The 20603-nt window shown below is 48.6% G+C and overlaps 1 protein-coding gene across 1 annotated transcript in view; it reads right to left on the bottom strand.

Annotated features, from left to right (window-relative positions):
• The window catches only part of CORO1C (coronin 1C), an 84981-nt gene extending 84667 nt beyond the window's left edge, over window positions 1–314 (bottom strand). The window contains exon 1 of the mRNA XM_082667101.1: window positions 239–314. The gene's annotated coding sequence lies outside the window, so the exon portion shown is untranslated. The remainder of the gene's footprint in view (window positions 1–238) is intronic.
• Window positions 315–20603: the final 20289 nt, after the last annotated feature.

The raw sequence follows: 20603 nt of genomic DNA, 5'->3' as shown, positions 1-20603 counted from the left end.
CCCCGGATCCCAAGTCTCCCGCGGCAGCCCCTACCCCTATCCCATGTACACCGGCCAGGGCGGACCCCCGGCCCAAGGATCCGCGCCGCGCGCGCCCACCCAGCCCTGTCCGCTCCACCGGGCCCTGTCCCACGCCCCGCCCGCTCCTGTCAGCCGGCGCCGGCACACGCTTAAAGGACAGGTCCGTCCGCCCGTCCGGCTCGCTCCCAATCCGCCCCGCCGGGCGCGCGCAGCTCACCAGGGCTGAGGTGCCTGAGGCGCCGCTGCCGAAGTCCCCGCTGCAAAGCCCGGAGAAACCTCCAACCGCTACCGCCTCCCGCCTGGCACTGAGCGCCGCGCGGGGGAGGGGCGCGGACAGCCGCCCCCGCCCCCGCCGCTGCACGCAGGCCCCGCCCCCGCGCCGCACCGCGCCCAACCAGGGCCGCCAGGTTGCGGAGCACCACGCCCACTTCCGGGAGGGGAAGCCCGCTTCCCACCCGGCGTTCCACGCCTCACTCTTTCTAGGGCCCCCTCTGGTCGCGCCGAGGGATGCAGGAGTGCCGCGGAGGAAGGCGGTGCCCAAGTGCAAGCACCGCCCGCTAGTCCTCTGAGTGGCCGGAGGGCCAGGCCCACTGACCCCAAAGAACCAGGAGCGGTTACCTTAGAGCCCCGCCCACTGACCTGTTCGGCTCGGCAGGGCCACATCCCCCGGCTCCTCAAAAATTCCCCCAGAGTCCCTTAAAACCGTAACATCAGCTCCTCTGAACCCCGCCCATTGCCCCATCCAAACCCCTTGCCAGCCTCCTGGCTCCCTAAGCCCAGCTCCCCTCTCATTCCTTCAGAACTGGCCCTTCTGCGTCACAAACCCCGCCCCAATTTCTAGAAGCCCCGCCCACGGGCTGGTAACCCTATTCGCAGCATCGCAAGTCCCGCCCACTGCCCATCTAACAGCGTTAATTCTCCAAGCCCCGCCCAGAATTCTCGAATCCCCGCCTCTGGCTCCCGAAGTTCCGCTTCTGCTGCCCTCACACCCTCCCACCACCACTTCTGGGGATTCGCGACGCTATGATCCTCCTTCCACTAGACCTTGTCACTTTGCTAGCACAAGGTGGCGGCCCCTAGGCCGGACCACACCCACATATCCCCCCCCCACTACACAGAAGGGCCTATCTTGACCCAATTTCGCAGGTGAGGAAATGAAGGATACAGGGTCCCTCCCTTCTTTTTCCTGGCCAAAGACCCTCTCTTAATAACTGGGCGGCCCAGGCCTGAAAGTCAGAGCACCGGGATTCCAGTCCATCTCTGTTGCTGTCAGACTGTGTGTCCTGAGGCAGTTCCCTTCATCTCTGTGGGCCTGAATCTCCTGACCTGTAGCGTGAAGTTGTCCTCTTTATAGCCAGAGTTCCTTTCTCACATACCGAGCTCTGAAATGCCAAGGTTTGGGGAAACTGGGACTGATGTACTGAATGAACAAAGCAGACCTGCTGATGGGGTAGGCTATTTACTTCCCAAACCAAGGCCTTTTTGCAGTTCACAGCGGGGGAATTTTTCATGTTAAGCATCAGCCACAGAAATATGTGTTATGTAAATCAGGGCCCACCTGAACCAAAACAGCTATCACAGCAAATTACTTCTCTCTAAGCCTCAGTTTCTTCATCAGTAAAATAGGGATAATAGCAGATGCACCTTGGGAAGGATTCCATGAGCTCCTGGTTAGTAATACACTTAAGCAGGGTGCCTGACTCGGCATAAGCCGTCAGTTAGTCATGACACTAAAGATGCCTCTCTGGCAGCATGACAGAAGAGAAAAACATGGACTGTAGATTCTGACAGACTCGGCTTTAAATCTAGGCTCCACGTCTTACCAGTTGTGTGACCTCAGGCAAATCACTTCCCCTCTCCGTGCCCTGCTCGCCTCGTCTATACAGTGGGATTCGTCTAAATGCTTACCTCAGAGAGTGGTTTTGAAGATTCAGGAGTTTAGATTCAATGAATTAAATCATGGTGAAGTATCCAGCATAGTGCCTGGCATACAGTAGGTATTTAAAACATGTGGATTCCCATCTCCCAGTTCTATAAATGATAAAATTAGAAGTAAAACTTCCCAGGACATCAATTCCCCCAGGATGACACCACCATACTGCAACCATAGAATACGCTGAGAAAGATCCCAAGGCCTTTGCCTTCCAGTTTTATCCTTAAGGTGGGGGAGGTGATTCTTGCACAGAAAGCATCTAAAGCCAGAAGCAATGCCACCTCACCACACCTGACCCAAATGTGGTCAGTGGAGAGCTGCTACTCCCAGAAGCAGCTGGAAAATTGCATAACTCTTTGCAAACCCCTCCTCCCCCATCATCCCATTGTTCTTGAATTCCTTTCCTTCGTGGGCCGGAAAGGAAACCTTGGTTCTGTCCAAACTGGCCCTAAATGGAGAGATTCAGGTCCAGGTAAGATGCTGGATTTGAGAGTCTTTTCCTGCTCTCAAAACCTGATTTCTGAAGTAGCCTTAAAAGATTGATGCTAGATGAAGATGAATTTAATGATCAGGAAAAAGAAAAATGATTCCATACCCCACATGATACACAGGCCAGGTCTTATATGAAGAAGAAAGAACTGTGGGACCTGCATTTGGAAGCTCCTAAGCAAATCATTTTTCTAGTTTCTCTTAGTAGCAAATGGAGACCTTAGCCTTAGGTTGCCAGGGCAACATGGAAGCTGAGTGGATTAGCCCTGTGGAAGCATTTACAAATAATAATACTATTAATTAAATGAGTGACTGGAAGTAATCTCAGATTACTAATCCGATGTGTATAAAATGGATAACTAATAAGAACCTGCTGTATAAAAAATAAATAAAATAAAATTCAAAAATTCAAAAAAATATATTGTGTTAATTTCTACTGTACAGCAAAGTGATTCAGTTATACATATATACACATACTTTTTCATATTCTTTTCCATTAGAGTTTATCACAGGATATTGAATATAGTTCCCTGTGCTATACAGTAGGACCCTGTTGTTTATCCATTCTGTATATAATAGTATGGGATGCCTTTTTTTTTTTTTTCTTGGCCATGCCACAAGGTGAGGCATGTGGCATCTTAGTTCCCTGACCAGGGATCGAACCTGGGCCCCCTGCGGTGAAAGTGCAGAGTCCTAACCACTGGACCACCAGGGAATTCCCTGGGATGCCTTTTTTTAAGTAAATGTTAGATTTTGAGATAATTGTAGGTTCACATGCAAGTATAAGAAATAATACAAAGAGATCACATGTACCCTTTACGAGTTTCCCCCAGTGGTTAACATCTTGCAAAACTATAGTATAGGGAGACGCAAGAGGGAGGAGATATGGGGATATATGTATATGTATAGCTGATTTACTTTGTTATACAGCAGAAACTAACACACCATTGTAAAGCAATTATACTTCAATAAAGAGGTTAACAAAACACTATAGTATATAATATCACACTCTGGATATTGATATCTTGATACAATATACAGAACATTTCCATCAACAGGAGGACCTCTCACACCCACACCCATAGCCACACCCACTTTCTTCCTGCCCCCATCCCCTCCTTAGCTTCTGGCAACTGCTCATCTGTTCTCAGTTTCTATAATTTTGTCATTTCAAGAATGACAAATGAAGTCGTATAGTGTGCAACCTTTGGGGACTGGTTTTTCTCAGTGTAAATCTCTGGAGATGCATCAAGGTTGTTACATGTTTGTTCCTTATTATTTTTTGTTGCTGTTATCTTTTCATTTTTCTTTCGTTCTTTTTTTTTTTAATAAATTTATTTATTTATTTTTGGCTGTGTTGGGTCTTGTTGCTGCTTTCTCTAGTTGCAGCGAGCAGGGGCTACTCTTTGTTGCGGTGCATGGGCTTCTCATTGTGGTGGCTTCTTTTGTTGCAGAGCAGGGGCTCTAGGCGCACGGGCTTCAATAGTTGTGGCTCACAGGCTCCAGAGCGCAGGCTCAGTAATTGTGGCACGTGGGCTTAATTGCGGCATGTGGGATCTTCCTGTACCAGGGATCCCCCCTGCATTGGCAGGCAGATTCTTAACCACTGAGCCACCAGGGAAGTCCCTTTTGTTCCTTATTATTGCTGAGAAGTATTCCACAGATAGAGCAGAGTTTGTTTAACCCTTCTCCCATTGAAGGACATCTGGGTCGTTTCCAGTTTGGGGCGGTTTATTATGAACAAAGCTGCTATGAACATTATACACATTCATGTACAGGTTTTTGTGTGAACGTAAGTCTTCATTTCTTTGTGAAAAATGTCCAGTAGTACTATTGCTGGGTCGTATGGTACAGGCAGACCTCAGAGATATTGCGGGTTTGGTTCCAGACCACCACAATGAAGAAAATATCACAATAAAGCCAGTCACACAAACTTTTTGGTTTCCCAGAACATATAAAAGTTATGTTTACACTGTACTATAGTCTATTAAGTGTGCAATAGCATTATGTCTAAAAAACAATGTACATACCTTAATTTAAAAACACTTTATTGCTAAAATATGCTAACCATCATCTGAGCCTTCAGCGAGTTATAATCTTTTTGCAATAGTCACATCAAAGATCACTGACCACAGATCACCGTAACAAATATAGTAATAATAATGAAGAAGTTTGGAATATTGCAAGAATTACCAAAATATGACACAGAGACATGAAGTGAACAAATGCTATTGGCAAAATGGCACTGTAGACTTGCTCGATGCAGGGTTGCCACGCACCTTCAATTTGTAAAAAATGCGATAAAGTGAAGCACAATAAAATGAGGTGTAATTGTATGTTTAGTATTCTGAGAAGCTGCCAAACTCTTCTCCAGAGTGACCGTATCATATTACAGTCCCACCCACCTGCAATCTACGAGGCATCCAGTTTCTCCACATCTTCACCAGCCTTTGGTGTTGTCGCTATTTTTTATTTTAGCCTTTCTGATAGGTATATAGTGATACCTCGTTGTGGTTTTAATTTGCATTTCCCTAATGGCTAATGCTGTTGAAAATCTTTTCATGTACTTATTGCCATCTGTATATCTCTTCGTGTCTTCTGCCATTTTTACTTTTTATTTATTTTTTTTAAATATATTTATTTATTTATTTTATTTATTTTTGGCTGCATTGCGTCTTTGTTGCTGCATGCGGGCTTTTCTCTAGTTGCGGCGAGCCGGGGCTACTCTTCGTTGCGGTGCGCAGGCTTATTGCTGTGGCTTCTCTTGATGAGAAGCACAGGCTCTAGGTGCGCAGGCTTCAGTAGTTGCGGCATGTGGGCTCAGTAGTTGTGGCTCGTGGGCTCTAGAGCACTGGCTCAGTAGTTGTGGCACACAGACTTAGTTGCTCCGCAGCATGTGGGATCTTCCTGGGCCAGGGCTCAAACCCATGTCTCCTGCATTGGCACGTGGATTCTTAACCACTGTGACACCAGGGAAGCCCTCTTCTGCCATTTTTAAATGGGACTGTTTGGTTTTTTACTGTTGAGTTTTGAGCATTATATATATGTATATATTCTACATGCTAGTCCTTTGCTGGATATGTGGTTTGCAAATATTTTCTCCCAGTCTGTAGTTTGCTTTATGTTTTTTCATCCTCTTAATGGAGTCTTTCACAGAAAAAAATGTTTTCAATTTTGATGAAGACCAATTTATCAATTTTTCCTTTTAGGAATCATGCTTCAGTGTTAGATCTAAGAATGCTTTGCATGTATCCCAAAGATTTTCTCCAAGGCTTTTTTTTTTTTTTTTGGCCGCACCACACGGCATGTGGGATCTTACTTCCCTGACCAGGAACTGAGCCAGTGCTCCCTGCAGTGGAAGCGCAGAGTCTTAAGCACTGGACCACCAGGGATGTCCCTCTCTTATGCTTTCACTAAAAGTTTTATAATTTTACATTTCACATCTAAGTCTGTGATCCATGTTGGATTAATTTTTGTCCTACTGGTGTTGTGGGAGCATCCATGAGAAAATGTATCTATGAAGAAAATGCAACTTGCATGCTTGGCTTAGGGCCTGGCATGTGCTGGAGGCTAAGTCCATGCACAATAGCCCTGCTGAATTGAGTTGCTGGTAGAAGCCCTGATGTAATGACTGGCCCTGCCACTTCCTGGCTTGGACATCTTGGACAACTTATGTTACCTCCCTGGGCTTCAGTTTCCTCATCTCTTTAATGGGGAGAAATAATACTAACCTGTGATTGTGTTTGTGAGAGTACCTGCCACAGATCTTTAATACAAATAAACACTATGATGGAGCTTGTATTTATTAAGCACTTAGTCCTCACCAGGCCCAGTGTTACTAACTTGCTAGGCACTAACTCTTTGAATCCTCATACTAAGCTGATGAGAAATAATATGGCTTTTAAAATTTTTTATTTATTTTATTTACTTTTGTCTGTGTTGGGTCTTTGTTGCTATGTGCAGGTTTTCTCTAGTTGCAGTGAGCAGGGGCTACTGTTCATTGCAGTGGCGTGGGCTTGCGGTAGCTTCTCTTGTTGCGGGGCACGGGCTTCAGGTGCACAGGCTTCAGTAGTTGTGGTTTGCAGGCTCTAGAGCGCGGGCTCAGTAGTTGTGGTGCATGGGCTTAGTTGCTCCGTGGCATGTGGGATATTCCCGGACCAAACCTCGAACCCATGTCCCCTGCATTGGCAGGCAGATTCTTAACCACTGCGCCACCAGGGAAGCCCTAATATGGCTTTTTTAAATCAGCATTTTACAGAGGTGGAAACAGAGGTTTGTTACACAGCAGGAACTAACTGATACAAACTTGACCTCAGAACAGGTATTCTACTCAGGCTCAGTAATTCCACTGTCAGAAATTTATCCTGAGGCAATAATCATGGTGACATGCAAAGATACAATCAATTCTCATTATTCTATGTAGTTATATTCTATAAAGTCAACAGAAACACTGAGCAAGTGAATATTGAATCATTGCTCCTAGGGGAAATAAAAGGTTAGGTTCCTACAGGCTTCTGGCCACATTTTTGCCAACCAATCAATATATAACCTGGTTTTATGCGTGCTTTGGTTTAAAGACACCTTATTTAATATGTACTGTACATTGCTGAATTTTATACATATATGTATTTGATTTGTTAACACTGAACTCACAGCCAATAGCACCATAACTCACGTCTGAATGAAGCTAATCTAACACATATACTTCCTCCATAAGGCACATCACAGCCTTCTTGTCCTTAGGAACCCTAGACAGCACTTTATCACTATGCTTAGGGGCCATTTTAAGTAGTAAAATCATGCCAAAACACACAAAGGCTAAAAATGTGGCACTAAATATACCAGGAAAGGATACTTGTTTACAGTACAAGCTGAAACAAGACAGAGCTTTGCCTCATTCAACCTCAGCTGGCAATGTGTGCACTGGGTGACAAATTTTCCTCCACTCTGTGCATGCACATGCCCACAAATGACTACAAAAGGACCACGAGTATGGCTTTTGGGGTCACAAATTTTAACGAGGAGTTGTTGAATTTGCAAATAATGAGGATCAACTGTATACGTGGAAGAATGTTTATCACACGACTGTCTGCTAGGGAAACAGCCCTTGACACAAACAACCAGAGGAGATGCATTCCAGGGCAGGGACTGGACAGGATGCTATAAATGAAGGATACAATCAAAAAGACAGATGGGGCTAGGCACAGGAGAGAACGCACAGCAGCCAAAAACGTCAGTACCTCTCCCCGGAGGCAAAAATGACTTCCCAGAACCCAAGCACTGCCCTCTCCTTTCATGGGATCTATGGTCTCTGCCTCCATGTCTCCACGTAACTCCTGTACAGCACGAATCAGGGAGTGTGGCCTCATCCTTTTCCCCCTATGAATCCTGACTATTTCCAGGCCTCCAGGAGTCACAGGAAGTTTTTAAGCAGGAAAAATAAAAGAATTTCATGGAAGAATATTTGTTGCTTAATGGTATGTAAAAATGTTCCAGATGCTGTTAGATGAAAAAGGCAGGCCGGAAAACAGTATGTCCCATTTTTACAAAACACACACACACACACACACATTTTGTAATAGTATTTTGGAGGACTTCCCTGGTGGCGCAGTGGTTAAGAATCTGCCTGCCAATGCAGGGGACACGGGTTCGAGCCCTGGTCCAGGAAGATCCCACATGCCATGGAGCAACTAAGCCCACGCGCCACAACTACTGAGCCTGCGCTTTAGAGCCCACGTGTCACAACTACTGAGCCCACGTGCCACAACTACTGAAGCCCGCATGCCTAGAGCCTGTGCTCCGCAACAATGAAGCCACCACAATGAGAAGCCCATGCACCACAACGAAGAGTAGCGCCCGCTCGCCACAACTAGAGAAAGCCCGCGCGCAGCAACGAAGACCCAACGCAGCCAAAAATAAATAAATAAATTTAATTTAAAAAAATAGTATTTTTGCGTCTGTTCATCAATGATATTGGCCTGTAATTTTCTTTACACAGATTGTAACAGAAATTATCTCTGAGTGACAGGATTCCAGTTATGGGTGAGTCTCCTTTTTCCATTTCCTGTCCTGTGTTTCCTACTTCTTTTGCAAACTGCATTCAACGGCATAAAATTGGGAAAAAATTCTCTTTTTTGAAGGGGGAGGAGGAATTCTATCAATTCAAGGTGTTCTATCAAGACCCCAAGCCCAATGTCACCTTTTGACAACCTCAGCAGACCCTAGCTGGAAGAATTTCCAGACAATGCTCCTGTGAAGATTTTTCAAAATTTAAACATGAATCTTGGCACAAAAAGTGCTCACTCATCCGCGTAAATCTCATTATTGAGGTAGTAAACCTTGCAACTGTCTGCAGCGGCATGAGCTGCAGCTTCCAAAGCTCAACCTGGCTGCCCCTCCCAAATCAGATGCCTCAGACTCACACAAAAAGGGAATTAGTGTTCATTAGTAACAACAATAAAGGCTTAGACCAGAGGTTCTCAACCTGGGGCAGTTTTGCTCCCCCCCTCCCCCTCCAAATGTCCCTCCACAGGGACATTTGGCAATGTCTGGAGACATTTTTGGTTGTCACAACTAGGAGGGTGCTACTGGCGTCTAGTGTGTATAGGCCAGGAATAGTGCTTGATATCCTGCAATGCACAGGACAGCCTCCATCCCAGCCCACAAGAAAGAAATCTTAGGTCCCAGGAGTTGGTAGTGGTGAGACTGAGAAACCCAGGGCTCAGATATATGGAGCCTTATTAAGTCTAGCTGGGCTAGGGGCTTTATAGGAAAGATCTCACATAATCCTCACAGCAATCCTAGGAGATAGGGCCTATTACATGCCAATCTTACAGAAGAGGAAACTGAGGCTCCAGGAAAGGAGGGAACTTGAGATTATGACTCCATCCTGCAGAATCAAGATCCTAAGATCCCGCAAGCTGCACAGCGTGGTCAAAAGTAAAAAAAAGAATCAAGTTGAGTTTCTGACTTGATGGAAACAAAAGAAACCAATTGCAGGAAGGCCCCATGCTCCCACTCTCCAGCATCAGGGCTGCACTTGGAATTTCAAGGACACCGTGCTCTCCTACAGAATCAGGAATCCCTGAACACACAGAGAGAAATCACACCAGACTGGGGTCCTCAGGGCCACGGGACCCCCTCTGTCAAGTGGTTTGGATTTTGTTCCCTTTCCATTTACAGGTTTTGATCGTAGCCCCCATCAGCTGCTGCCTTTCCCAGCAGAAAAATTGGGTGTAAGATCATCTCTCTCCCCAAGGAAGTGCACCTCCTTTTCTGAGAGGCGAGAATAAATGGCTGAGATGGGAGAACGAACGCTGTGAAACAAAACACAGACACTCTTGCCACCAAAATTGCAAGTAGCAGGAAGGAACCGTGCGACATGGGAGTCTAGGCAGCTCTCCCTCCGCGTCTGCATGATGCTGAAATTCTTAAGGGAATGGGTGGCAATAGCTTTTATTCAAGCAAATGCTTTCTGGTTTCTACTCTGTGCCAGGCTCAACTGTGTTCAGTCTAGGACTTCAGATGACGAGCACTTCTTTGAAAGGAGGCCAGACCTCCAAGGTGGGACAGGAGAAATGGGGTTTGTAACCCACATAGAGGCTTCTATGAGTCCCTATTCATGTCTGTACTGAACTACATTTTCTTCTGTGTTGGGAAAAGCAGCAGAAGGGAAAGCTATGAACGTGAGCTTTGGAATCAGCCCTGGGCTCAGAGTCCAGCTCTTTCACTCTAATTAGCTGTGTGGCTCTAGGTAAGTTATCAACCTCTCTGAACCCCAGTTCCCTCGTCTGGAAAGTGAGCATTGTTCACTCAACATGCTTTGAGCCCAGATGTGCCAATAAATGATTTCTATGATCTTAATTACTGTTCAAAATCCCATCATTTTTCATTTGTTCTTTCCAATATCTCTGCCAGGGCCACTGTGGTAGATTGTAAAAATGCAAATTATTCTCCTCCATCTAGCCATGCCCTGTGGAGCTAGCTGCTCTCCACTCTGGCTCTGGCTTTAACCATGTGACTGGCCTTGGCCAATGGGACATGAGCAAACACAACACATGGAAATGCTTGAAAACTGTGTGGAGCTTGCCTTGTCTTGTTGTCCTTGGATCCCAGCCACCCAGGAAGAAGCAGCTAGCCTGCTTGATGGTGAGAGTCCCAAGGCCCAGACATCCCAGCCAGAAGCTGCCAACCACCAGACGTATGAGTGAGGACATCCTAGACCATCTCGCCATGAGCCAACCTTCCAGCTGACCACAGATGTAAGCACAAACCTACAGCCATCCAGCCCCCAGAATGGTCACCTAAATAATATATATTGTTTTAAGCCACTAACATTTTGGGATGGTTTGTTATACAGCAGTAGGTAACTGATACATAGCCCTCATCCTCCCACTTTCCAGACAAAGAAACTGAGGCTCAGAGAGGCTTGCCTGAGGTCATGGAGCCAACACACAGTCTCTTTCCCCTACACCATGCAGTGAGGCACCTTCTGACATCTCTGGCCCCCTGATGCAGGACCAACTTTTTTTTTCTTTGGCCACACCGTGTGGCTTATGGGATTTTAGTTCCCTGACCAGGGATGGAACCCAGGCCCTCAGCAGCGAAAGCTTGAAATCCTAACCTCTGGACTGCCAGGGAATTCCTATAGGGCCAATTATTGATAAGACAGCTGGCAGGGTGACAGCTGTGTTCACTGGGTCAGCTCAGTGGTCTGCTGGGAGACCTGGGCCATGCCCTTGGCCTCATTAGCATGGAAGACCTGTAATCAACTGCTCAGAAGCTCTGGAGAGATATGTCTAGCCTGGTGCATGGGGTGGACACCCACACAACAAGCTAGAGGATGTAAACTCTTCGAGACCCTACCATTCACCGGGGGACCCTCAAATGTTCACCAGTCCCCTCTGTGTCCTAGCCACCTCTTCTGTGTATCTGATGGCGGCATTAGGGGGATGTATGACCTTTCTAAAATATGTATGAATGAAAAAATACTTTGCTTGTACAAGATGGAATAAAATAGCAAAAAAAAGTACCCAGCAACTCCCTTTACAGGGCATAACCTATGTTACAGACTCTGGGTACAGCTCTCTTTATGCGTTGCCTAATTTTATCCTTCCCTAAACCCCATCATGTGGATCTAAAGCTACAGAGTTGAAAGAGCACTGGCTGAGGACTCAGATCGCCCGGGTTTAAATCCTGGCCGGGCCTTTTTACCAGCAGGAGATCTAACTTCCCTGTGCCACACCTTCCCCATCTGTAAAATGGGGGTGTGATAATAGCAGCTGCTTCATGGGGCTGGTATGAAGACTAAGCGCATTAATGAATATAAAGTACTGAAAACAAGGTCCAGCATGTAGCTGGCACTCAGTGCATGCCAGCTGTCATCATCAACACTACTTTACGGATGAAGCAGTGATGAGGCTCAAAGAGGTGACTGCACTGATTAATTTCACTTAGCTAAGTCGACGGTGAGCCGAATCGTGGACCCTAGCCTGACGGACTCTGATGACAACTCCATCATGCCTGGAAGTTCCAGGACCATCTGCCCACCACCCAGGGTCCTGCCTCTGCAGCCAGAGTTCCTGCCCCAAAGTCAAATGAGGACTCGCTCTTTAAGCTCCTAGCTACACAAATGGATTGCAGGATGGTTCCTCAGAAATCCACACCCAGCCTTCAAAACCCAAGGGAAAGACCTTGTTACAACATTTATTACACTGCGTTGGAATAATCTGCTTTTCTGATCATCTTCCCTCACAGAGATAGTACCATATACTACGGGTCTCCCGTGTGCTGTGTCCATATGCAGACATTGCCTTATTTAATCTGCACCACCACCCAGCAAGGTACATTGATTATGCCTAGTCTACAGGTCAAGAACTGAGGCTCTGAGTGGTACAGGCATTTGATCCACAGCACACAGTTGGGATTCAAATAGGAGTCTGTCTTATTTTGTGATGTGGGCTCATTCGAGGCACTGCAGGACCTTTTACTACCAACTGTAATAAACTCAGTACTTGTTAATTCATGCCAGGATCCAGGTCCAGTACTGTTTCATAGGCATATCTCATTTAATCCTCAAACCACTGCAAATGAATACTATTATCTTTTCCTTTTAGAAGAGGAAACTGAGGCTCAGAAAGGTGCAGAAACCGGTCCTGCGTCACAAAGCTTGTAGACAGGCTAGCTGGGATTTGAACCCAGTACAAACTATAACAACTGTGGACTTTTTACTCCCTCTGCTGCCTCTGTGAATAACTTCAAGCACAAAAACTATAACTTACACTCCTTCGAACTGTCTCAACAGTGTCTGAAATGCTAAATAAATATTTACTGAGCATACCAACGACTGAATGAATGGAGCGCTTGGTATCTCTCCAAGCGCTCAGGCAGGTTCCTCGGGTCTGCGCATCACGTGGGGAATCTTTTGAGCACATGTGCCAGAGAAATGGAAGCCGCCTTGCTCATGATAACCCATATCCTGGTTGCATGGCCTCTGATGAAATATTCCTTTGCGAGCCAGATGTTTTTGCTTCCACTCCTTAAAAAGCTTTTGAGAATTCAGAGAAAGCAAGGAGCAATTCACTGACAACAGACTGGGCTTTCTCTGCTGCCCGGCTCAGGTTATTAGATGGTTTAGCTGGCCACAGAAGCAAGCTGTGGACATCTCTCCCTGGAAGGGCTCACGGCCACAAATCAAAAACCAATCTTCACATGGGAACAGTTTGGAAAGGGCTGTTGGTCACGTACGGGGCTTTCCAAATGTACTCCACATGCCCAGAGCTGATAGGATCTCCTATCAAGAGGTCACTTTAGACCACCAGGTCAATTACATGTCAAAGTAAGTGCTGACAATCTGGCAATATAAAAAGGAAAGATGGGGACTTCCCTGGTGGTCCAGTGGTTAAGACTCCCCGCTCCCTATGCAGGGGGCCCGGGTTCGATCCCTGGTCAGGGAACTAAGATCCTACATACCGCAACTAAGCACGCGCGCCACAACTACTGAACCCGTGTACTCTACAGCCCGCAGGCGGCAACTAGAGAAGCCCGTGCACCACAATGAAGACCCAGTGCAGCCTAAATAAATACATTAAATTAAAAAAAATAAAGTACGTGGTAGCTATACCCCAATAAAAATTTTAAAAAATAATAAAAAGGAAAGAAAAAAATGGCATTCTGCATCATGAGTCTAAAGAATGCTCTAGTCTTTGGTTTAGTATATTAGTTATCTACGGCTGTGAAACAAATCAACCATAACATATTGGCTTAAAACAGCAAAATCATTTATCATGTCTTGTGGGCTGGGGATTTGGAAGCAACCTCCCTGCGTGGCTCTGGCTCAGGGCTTCTCATGAGGTTGCAGTCAGATGAAAGCCAGGGCTGCAGTCAGCAAAAGGCTTGCCTGAGACCCCACTCCCATTTCCAAGTTGGTCCACCTGCATGGTTGACAAGCAGGTGGGGCTGTTGGTGGGAGGCCTCAGTTCCTCCTCAGGTCTGATTGAGTGTCCTCAGACATGGCGGTTGGCTTCCCCAGATCGAGAGATTCAAGAGACCAAGACAGAAGCTGCAATGCCTTTTATAACTTAGCCTTGAAAGTCACACACTGTTATTTCTGTCCACTCAGGCCAGCAAAATTCAGTATGGAAGGTGACATTAAGGGTGTGAATATTAGGAGGTGTGGATCGCTGGGCCCCCCCCCCTTGGAGGTAGGCTGCCATTTCTGAGAACCAGGTCTAAGGAAAGACGGCAGGTGCTACAAATGTTTTAGGCACGAAGATGTTCATCACAGCATTGTTTACAATAGTAAGAATTTGTAAACAACCTATGTGTCCTTCTACATGAGATTGGGTGAGTCGACTTCAGCACAGCCACACAACGGAATAATGATTACATATGTGCAGATGCCCAGAGGAAAACTGGGAAGACATCATCCCACTTTGAGCAATGGTTATTTCTGTGAGCGGGCATGGGATTGAGTCATAGGGGAAGAAAACTGAGGTTCAGGGTGTCCCAATGTGGGACTGAGTGAAGTAGGAAGGAAGCTAGCTCTTCATTTATAAATCCATCCTGCTGGGTTCTTTCTCCTCAACACCCCCAGAAAATTGAAGCTGAGCACCTTGGTTTCCGAGTACCTGTGTGGCTGAAACACCCTCTTAACCAGGCTATCATTCCAAACAGAGGTTTAGCAGCCAGCTATAGGGTTTAATCCCAAGTAGCAGACTGCCCAGCTAGATGTCAGGGGTCAGCTCTCATTCACTTCTCTAATCCTCTCTGTCACCTACACCAATTAAGACACTGAGGGTCCTCTCCAGCATCCAGGGCAGGAAGGGCCATAGGAGACTCCTTCTCCTGTTAATTACGAACAGACGTGCATCCCCTGCTCCCTCCCCCTCCACCGGTTCAGTGGAAAATGATCAGCCATTTTCTTGATCCCCCGACACATTAATTATCCAGGGATAGCAAAGAAAATGAGACCCTTTCTGGAAATCTATGGCCCCATGTGTCCCTATTTCCCTACCGCTCCTGGATCTCAAAAAGCTTTTAGTGGATGCAAATACAGGTTTCTTCCAGCCAGATTGCTGCAGTCTCCCTGCAGATCAAACTGAGTCCTATCCCAGAGCCTGGGACAATTTTATCCCTAAAGAAGAGGCTGATAGGGTGAGAGAATTGGATGCCAACTCTTCCTCTGCCTCAGTCAGCAAACCAGAGGCGATAGAGAAAACGAAGAAGCCTTCCTGCTATAATCTGGACACAGATGAAGCAGTTTGGCAAATGAGCACAGGTTTTGGCAGCAGACAGACCCCGTTTTGATTTCCGTCTCTGCCAAAGACGTGCTGTGTGGCCTGGGGCAGGTCACTCTGTCTCTCTGTGCCTCCCCTGCAGCACTTTACAAAGGGTAGAGTAATAAGGCCTACCTCTCATGGGTGCTGTGAGGTGCAACGAGATCACATTTAAATGCCTTGCAAAGTGTATGGCACACGATGAGAGCACAGTGAACGGTCGTCAGGATTATACTGTTGGATTATACAGTCACAGGACACCATATTCGGGAATGCGGTGACGACAGGATATATGTGTTGTAAGTCTGGAAATACCAGCACTAAATGAGTGGCATTCCGTGCTCCTTCTCTCTGGCTAAATTATTCCCACTTGGAAATCGTGGTGCTTGTTTATCACTTTGTGGTTTGTTTAGTCCCAAAGGAGGAAGAGTGGGGGACGCACCCTGGAGTCAGAGCCAGGGGGGCTGGACTCAAGACCAGGCCCTGCCGGCCTAGGCGGACCCGTTGTGGAATTAGGAGAAGGTGCCCGAAGTGACGGGGGCAGATTGCTGAACCCCCCGACCTCAGTTTCTTCACCTCCGAAATGGGGTTAAATAAGACACAGCCACCTTGCTGGGACGTTCAGATCAGCTGTTGGATCTGGTGTAGACGGTCAAGCAGGTTTCAAACCCCAATTATTGGACCTCACTGAATTAACTGCACCTGCTCTTCCCCCAGTCTTTAGCACCCCATCCCCATTTCCCCTTAACCTGTGACCAGGCTAGGGTTTTCCCATCTCCAGGAAAAATTTCCCTTCCCCCCACCCAGCGTCACCTTCAGTAACAGCCTTAACTCTTTCACCAACAAGCTTCTCAAGAATTGTAGCGACTTCGGGCAGGTCACTTTGTCTCTCTCTGCCTCCCCTGCAGCACTTTAAAAAGGGTAGAGTAATAAGGCCTACCTCTCACTTCCGGGCGGCCAGGCCAGCTGTCGCTGTCCTCTTCTCTCTCTCCCTCCCATTCTCCCGAATCTTCTCTTCCCAAGGTCACCAGCAACCTGGCTGCATCCAGGGCCTGCTGGTCCTGGTCGACAGGTGCCCGGTGATCCCGGCCCTTTTGGCACTGCTCACCCCTGGCTTTGCTGCTGCTCCTCTGGCAACCTCTCCGATGTCAGCATCTCCAGGGCCCTCCTCCGGCCCCTTCTTCTTGTATCTGCATCCTCTCTCAGGTGTGCCCATCTATTCCCAAATCTCCACCTAATCTCCACCCCACACCTCACTGCCAGCCTCCGGGTCCAAATATCCAATGGCCTCCCGGACACCTCCGTGTGGCCACTGCACCAGCACCCCAGACACGAGCTCGTCCTCGTCCCCCACACCCACCTGCCTCCCTCCTAGGTTCCCATCTTAGGCAACAGCCCCGCCATCCACTCAGCTGCCCAAGCCAGAACAGAGGAGCCATCCTTTGCTTTCGAACCAGTCACCACAATCTATCAGTTCAGCCTCCTGCCGGGCTCCTGAGATCATCCTCTCATCGCCATCCCCGTCACCTCACTCTCATCCAGCCCATGCATCCATTCAGTGGGCTTTTATTGAGCACCTGCGGTGTTTCTGGCACCATGTCAGGCGCTGGCCACCGGCATCTCTCACTGGATTCCCGGCACCCCATCTTCACTGGTCTCCTCCTCCGAAAACATTTTCTACCCAGAACCCCGAGTGATCTCTCCAGCACAGTGCTGTCCATAGAACTTTCTGCGATGGTGAAAATGTTCTACATCTGTACTGTCCAATATGGCAGCCACATGTAGGCACTGAACACTTGAAATGTGGCTAGTGCAACCGAGGAACTGAATTTTTAATTTAATGAGCCATGTGTGTATTAGTTAGCTTGGGCTGCCATAAAAGAATTCATACTGGGTGGCTCAAACAAAAGAAATATATTGTCTCACAGTTCCAAAAGCTGGGGAGTCCCAATTTAAGGTGCCGGCCAATTCAGTTCCTGGTGAGACCTCTCTTCCTGGCCTGTAAACAGTGTCCTTACATGACACACAGAGAGAGAGAGAGAGATCTGTGTGTCTTCCTGTTCTTATAAGGGCACCAGCCCTATAGACTTAGGGCCCCACCCTTACAACCTCATTTAACCTTTATCTCCCCTCCCAGGCCCCATCTCCAAATACAGTCAGGTAGTGACTTAGAGCTTCAACATGACTTTGGGGGAGGGTGGCACAAATATTCAGTCCACAACAATGTGGCTAGTGGCTACCATAGCAGACAGTGTGGCTCAGGAGGAAAAACCAACCATGTCCTTCCACAGTATGCAACCTCCTTGGCTCCCCAGCTCCCTTGGGATGGAGTCCAGACCCCTGACAATGGCGCACAAGCCCCTGCAGGGTCTGCACCTGGCCCATAGCTCTAGGCTCTACCTGTTATACTGACTGCTTAGAGTCTGTAGAAGCCAGAGTGCTGGCCTCCACCTCTGGGCCTCTGCACCAGCACCTCCCTCTGCCCAGAACACTTGTCACCTCCAGCTGCCCACACACCCCCACTTCTTCACCTCACTCTGATTCCCAAATCGGGGGTCCCTGTTTAGACTTGTGTGAGGGGCCCTCCTCCATCGTGTGTGGAAGGTTTGGGTCACAGACAGGCTGGGCCAGTGATGCAATGTCCACATCAGCTGTCCCTCCTCCCCAGGATGTTCCCCGGGGATAATGCAGGAAGGTGGTCTCAGCGACCTGAAAGTGGTGACCAGAAACAGGAGCAAGGACCCCCTGGTCATTCCTCTGAGAATCCAGCCCTTGCAGGGTTCAAGGAGATGGTCTGAGGAGGCAGTGTTTCAGTGGAAAGAGCAAGGGGCTTTGAACTCAGGCCTGCGGCAGGGGGAGGGGTGTGCTGGGCCCTATTTCTGCAACTCTCTTCCACCCACTCACGACCCTCTTTTATTTGGGGGGGAGGGGGAGCGGCGCGTGTGGCAAGCGGGATTCCGACCAGGGATCGAACCCATGCCCGCAGCACTGGAAGCACGGAGTCTTAACCACTGGACCGCCAGGGAAGTCCCAGGACCCTCATTTTCACATCAATAAAATGGGGTAACAACACCTCCCGGGGAGGGTTACTGTGAGAATTCAATAAGGGAAAGGAGGTTTGTATGGACCAGGCAGTGTTATTATAATCCCGCAACCTTTCACAAAATGAAGTCTTGTCTTTGAGTTTTATGGGTGTAAGGTCAAAGTTCAAGCCATGGTGGGAGAGATAAGGAAACCGAGGGTCAGAGAGGGCCAGGAGTTTGCCTAAGTCACTAGCAAATGGGCAGCAGTACTGAAAATGCAGATGTGAGGATGCCCCCGAGGGATAACTGTCCAGTCTGCAGGTCCGATGGAGCGGAGGGACACCCCCAAAGGTGCTCACCTTTTCGAGTGGGGGGGTTCTGCCTTCCTCCTTTCGGACTTTGGAACTAGTGGGTCCTTCCGTGGGGAATCGGAGGCAGAGATGTCTCCCGAGGTCCCCTGCGGGGCGCACTGGAGATGGTGCACCTGGAGGCCGGCAGGCACGCTAGAGGCCGGGGGCTCCGGGAGGCCCACGCAGCGCGAACTCTCCTGAAGACCTTACGCAACAGCCGGTGCGGGTCCCGGTGGGCGTCTGCGTGGGGTCGGACGGCAAGGCTCCAGCCACACGCTGTGGGCAGGGCCGCGGGAGGCAACGCCCCGCTTCCACCTCCCCGAGCACCGCCTTGCCCTGCCCCGCCCCGCCTCCGGGAGCTGCAGAAGGCTCCTTGATGGTCATTTGCCATCCCCGGGAGGCTTCTGGAACCGGGGGTAGGTGGATAAGGGTAACAGGGCTCCCCCTCCCCATACTTTGTGAGCATCTAATAACAGCCCAACCCTAGATGCTACTGACCTTGTGTCTTTCCCCTACCTCTCCTCCCAGGGTGGGGGAGGCGACTGAACTCCCCAAACCACGGAACTCAGTGTCCTTTGATTGTCCACTGCCTCTTCCTGCATTCAACAAACAGATCTGAGGCTGAAGTCAAGACCCTTCTTCCCACCACTGTGTGCTTTGAGCAAGTGACTGCCCCTCTCTGAGCCTCAGTTTACTCATCTGTAAAATGGGGATGACAGTAATACCACTTTCATCGTGGTATTTCAGGATTTGATGAGAAAACAAGTAGGCCCTCAGCAAGGGAGTCTGTTATTGTTGTGCTCTCCTCCACTCCCCCCAGCCCCTCAACCCAGGAGCCCCCTGCCTGGTCTACCCAGACGCCCAGCCCTGCTGGTTATTTGGGGTTGCATAGGGAGAATGGCTAAGGCCAGAGCTGTAATCAGCAAGATATAGGCTCTGCTACGTTGGACCAGACACTGGCCCTCTGTGGGCCTCAGTTTCCCCATCTTTGCAAGACAGGAGCTGTAAAAACTGAGAGACAGCAGTGCCTGGTGCATTTATGGAGTGCCGACGGTATACTCCACACTTCATCTGCTTCCTAACAACCCTAGGGGGTTGCCAGTGTCAGCAACAGCCCCATTGTACAGGAAGGGAGGCTCAGAGAGGTGGGGTGACATGTTCACAGTCACACAGCTAGGAGTAGCGGTGCTGGGCTTGAAGCCTCACTCTCCTGTCTGAGGACCTTGGGCCCCTGGGAAAGCAGGGCTAACTCTGGAGGGACTTCCTCTCCCCCTCCCTCCTCCCTCCTTCCCAGCCTCCACTGGGAGGTGTGCCCTGGAGGAGCAGCTGCCACCCCACCTCCACCAGGCTCAGCACAGAGGCAAGGGCAGGGCTGGTGCTCTGTCTCCACCTCATCAGAAATGGGATGGAAAAACACAGGAGAGTCGGCCTGGAGGGGAGGGCGCTCAGGAGCTGGCGCTGGCTCTCTGGGGCTGCAGCACAAAGAACTGAAACAAGATTCAGTTCCTTCGGGCATCTGAGCACCTACTGTGTGCCTGGCACTGAGTGGGGCCCGAGGGGCAGGTGGGAGAGTAGGAGCCATCCCTGCCCCCAAAGAGCTCATTCTCCATCACACAAGCCGTCCGTTACTTCACTTACTATAGGGGACTCACTATGTCCCTTCATTCACCACCACTGAGCTACGGGTGCTGTTATCATCCCCACGGGATGTATCTGGAAAATGAAGCCCAGAGAAGGAAAGTGATTTGTTTGAGGTCACATAGATAGTCCATTTCGAAGCTGAGAGTTGAATCCTTTTTTTCTCTACAGTGCTGTTTACTGAGCCTCAATTGTTTCTCTACAGTGTTTACTGAGCATCTACTATGTGCAGTCATTGTAGGTCATCTCCAACCCTCCCCACAGAGGGAAACCTCAGAGTGGTTAGGTAATTGGTTCAAGATCACACAGCCAGGAAGTGGCAGAGGAATGATTCAAACTCAGGCTTGATTCTCCCAAACTTCTCCTGGCCTGA

This window comes from Grampus griseus (assembly GCF_964374135.1).
Source record: "Grampus griseus genome assembly, chromosome: 12".
Classification (NCBI taxonomy): Eukaryota; Metazoa; Chordata; class Mammalia; order Artiodactyla; family Delphinidae; genus Grampus; species Grampus griseus.
Note: the sequence above shows the minus strand (reverse complement) of the source record. Positions and strands in the feature narration are given on the sequence as shown.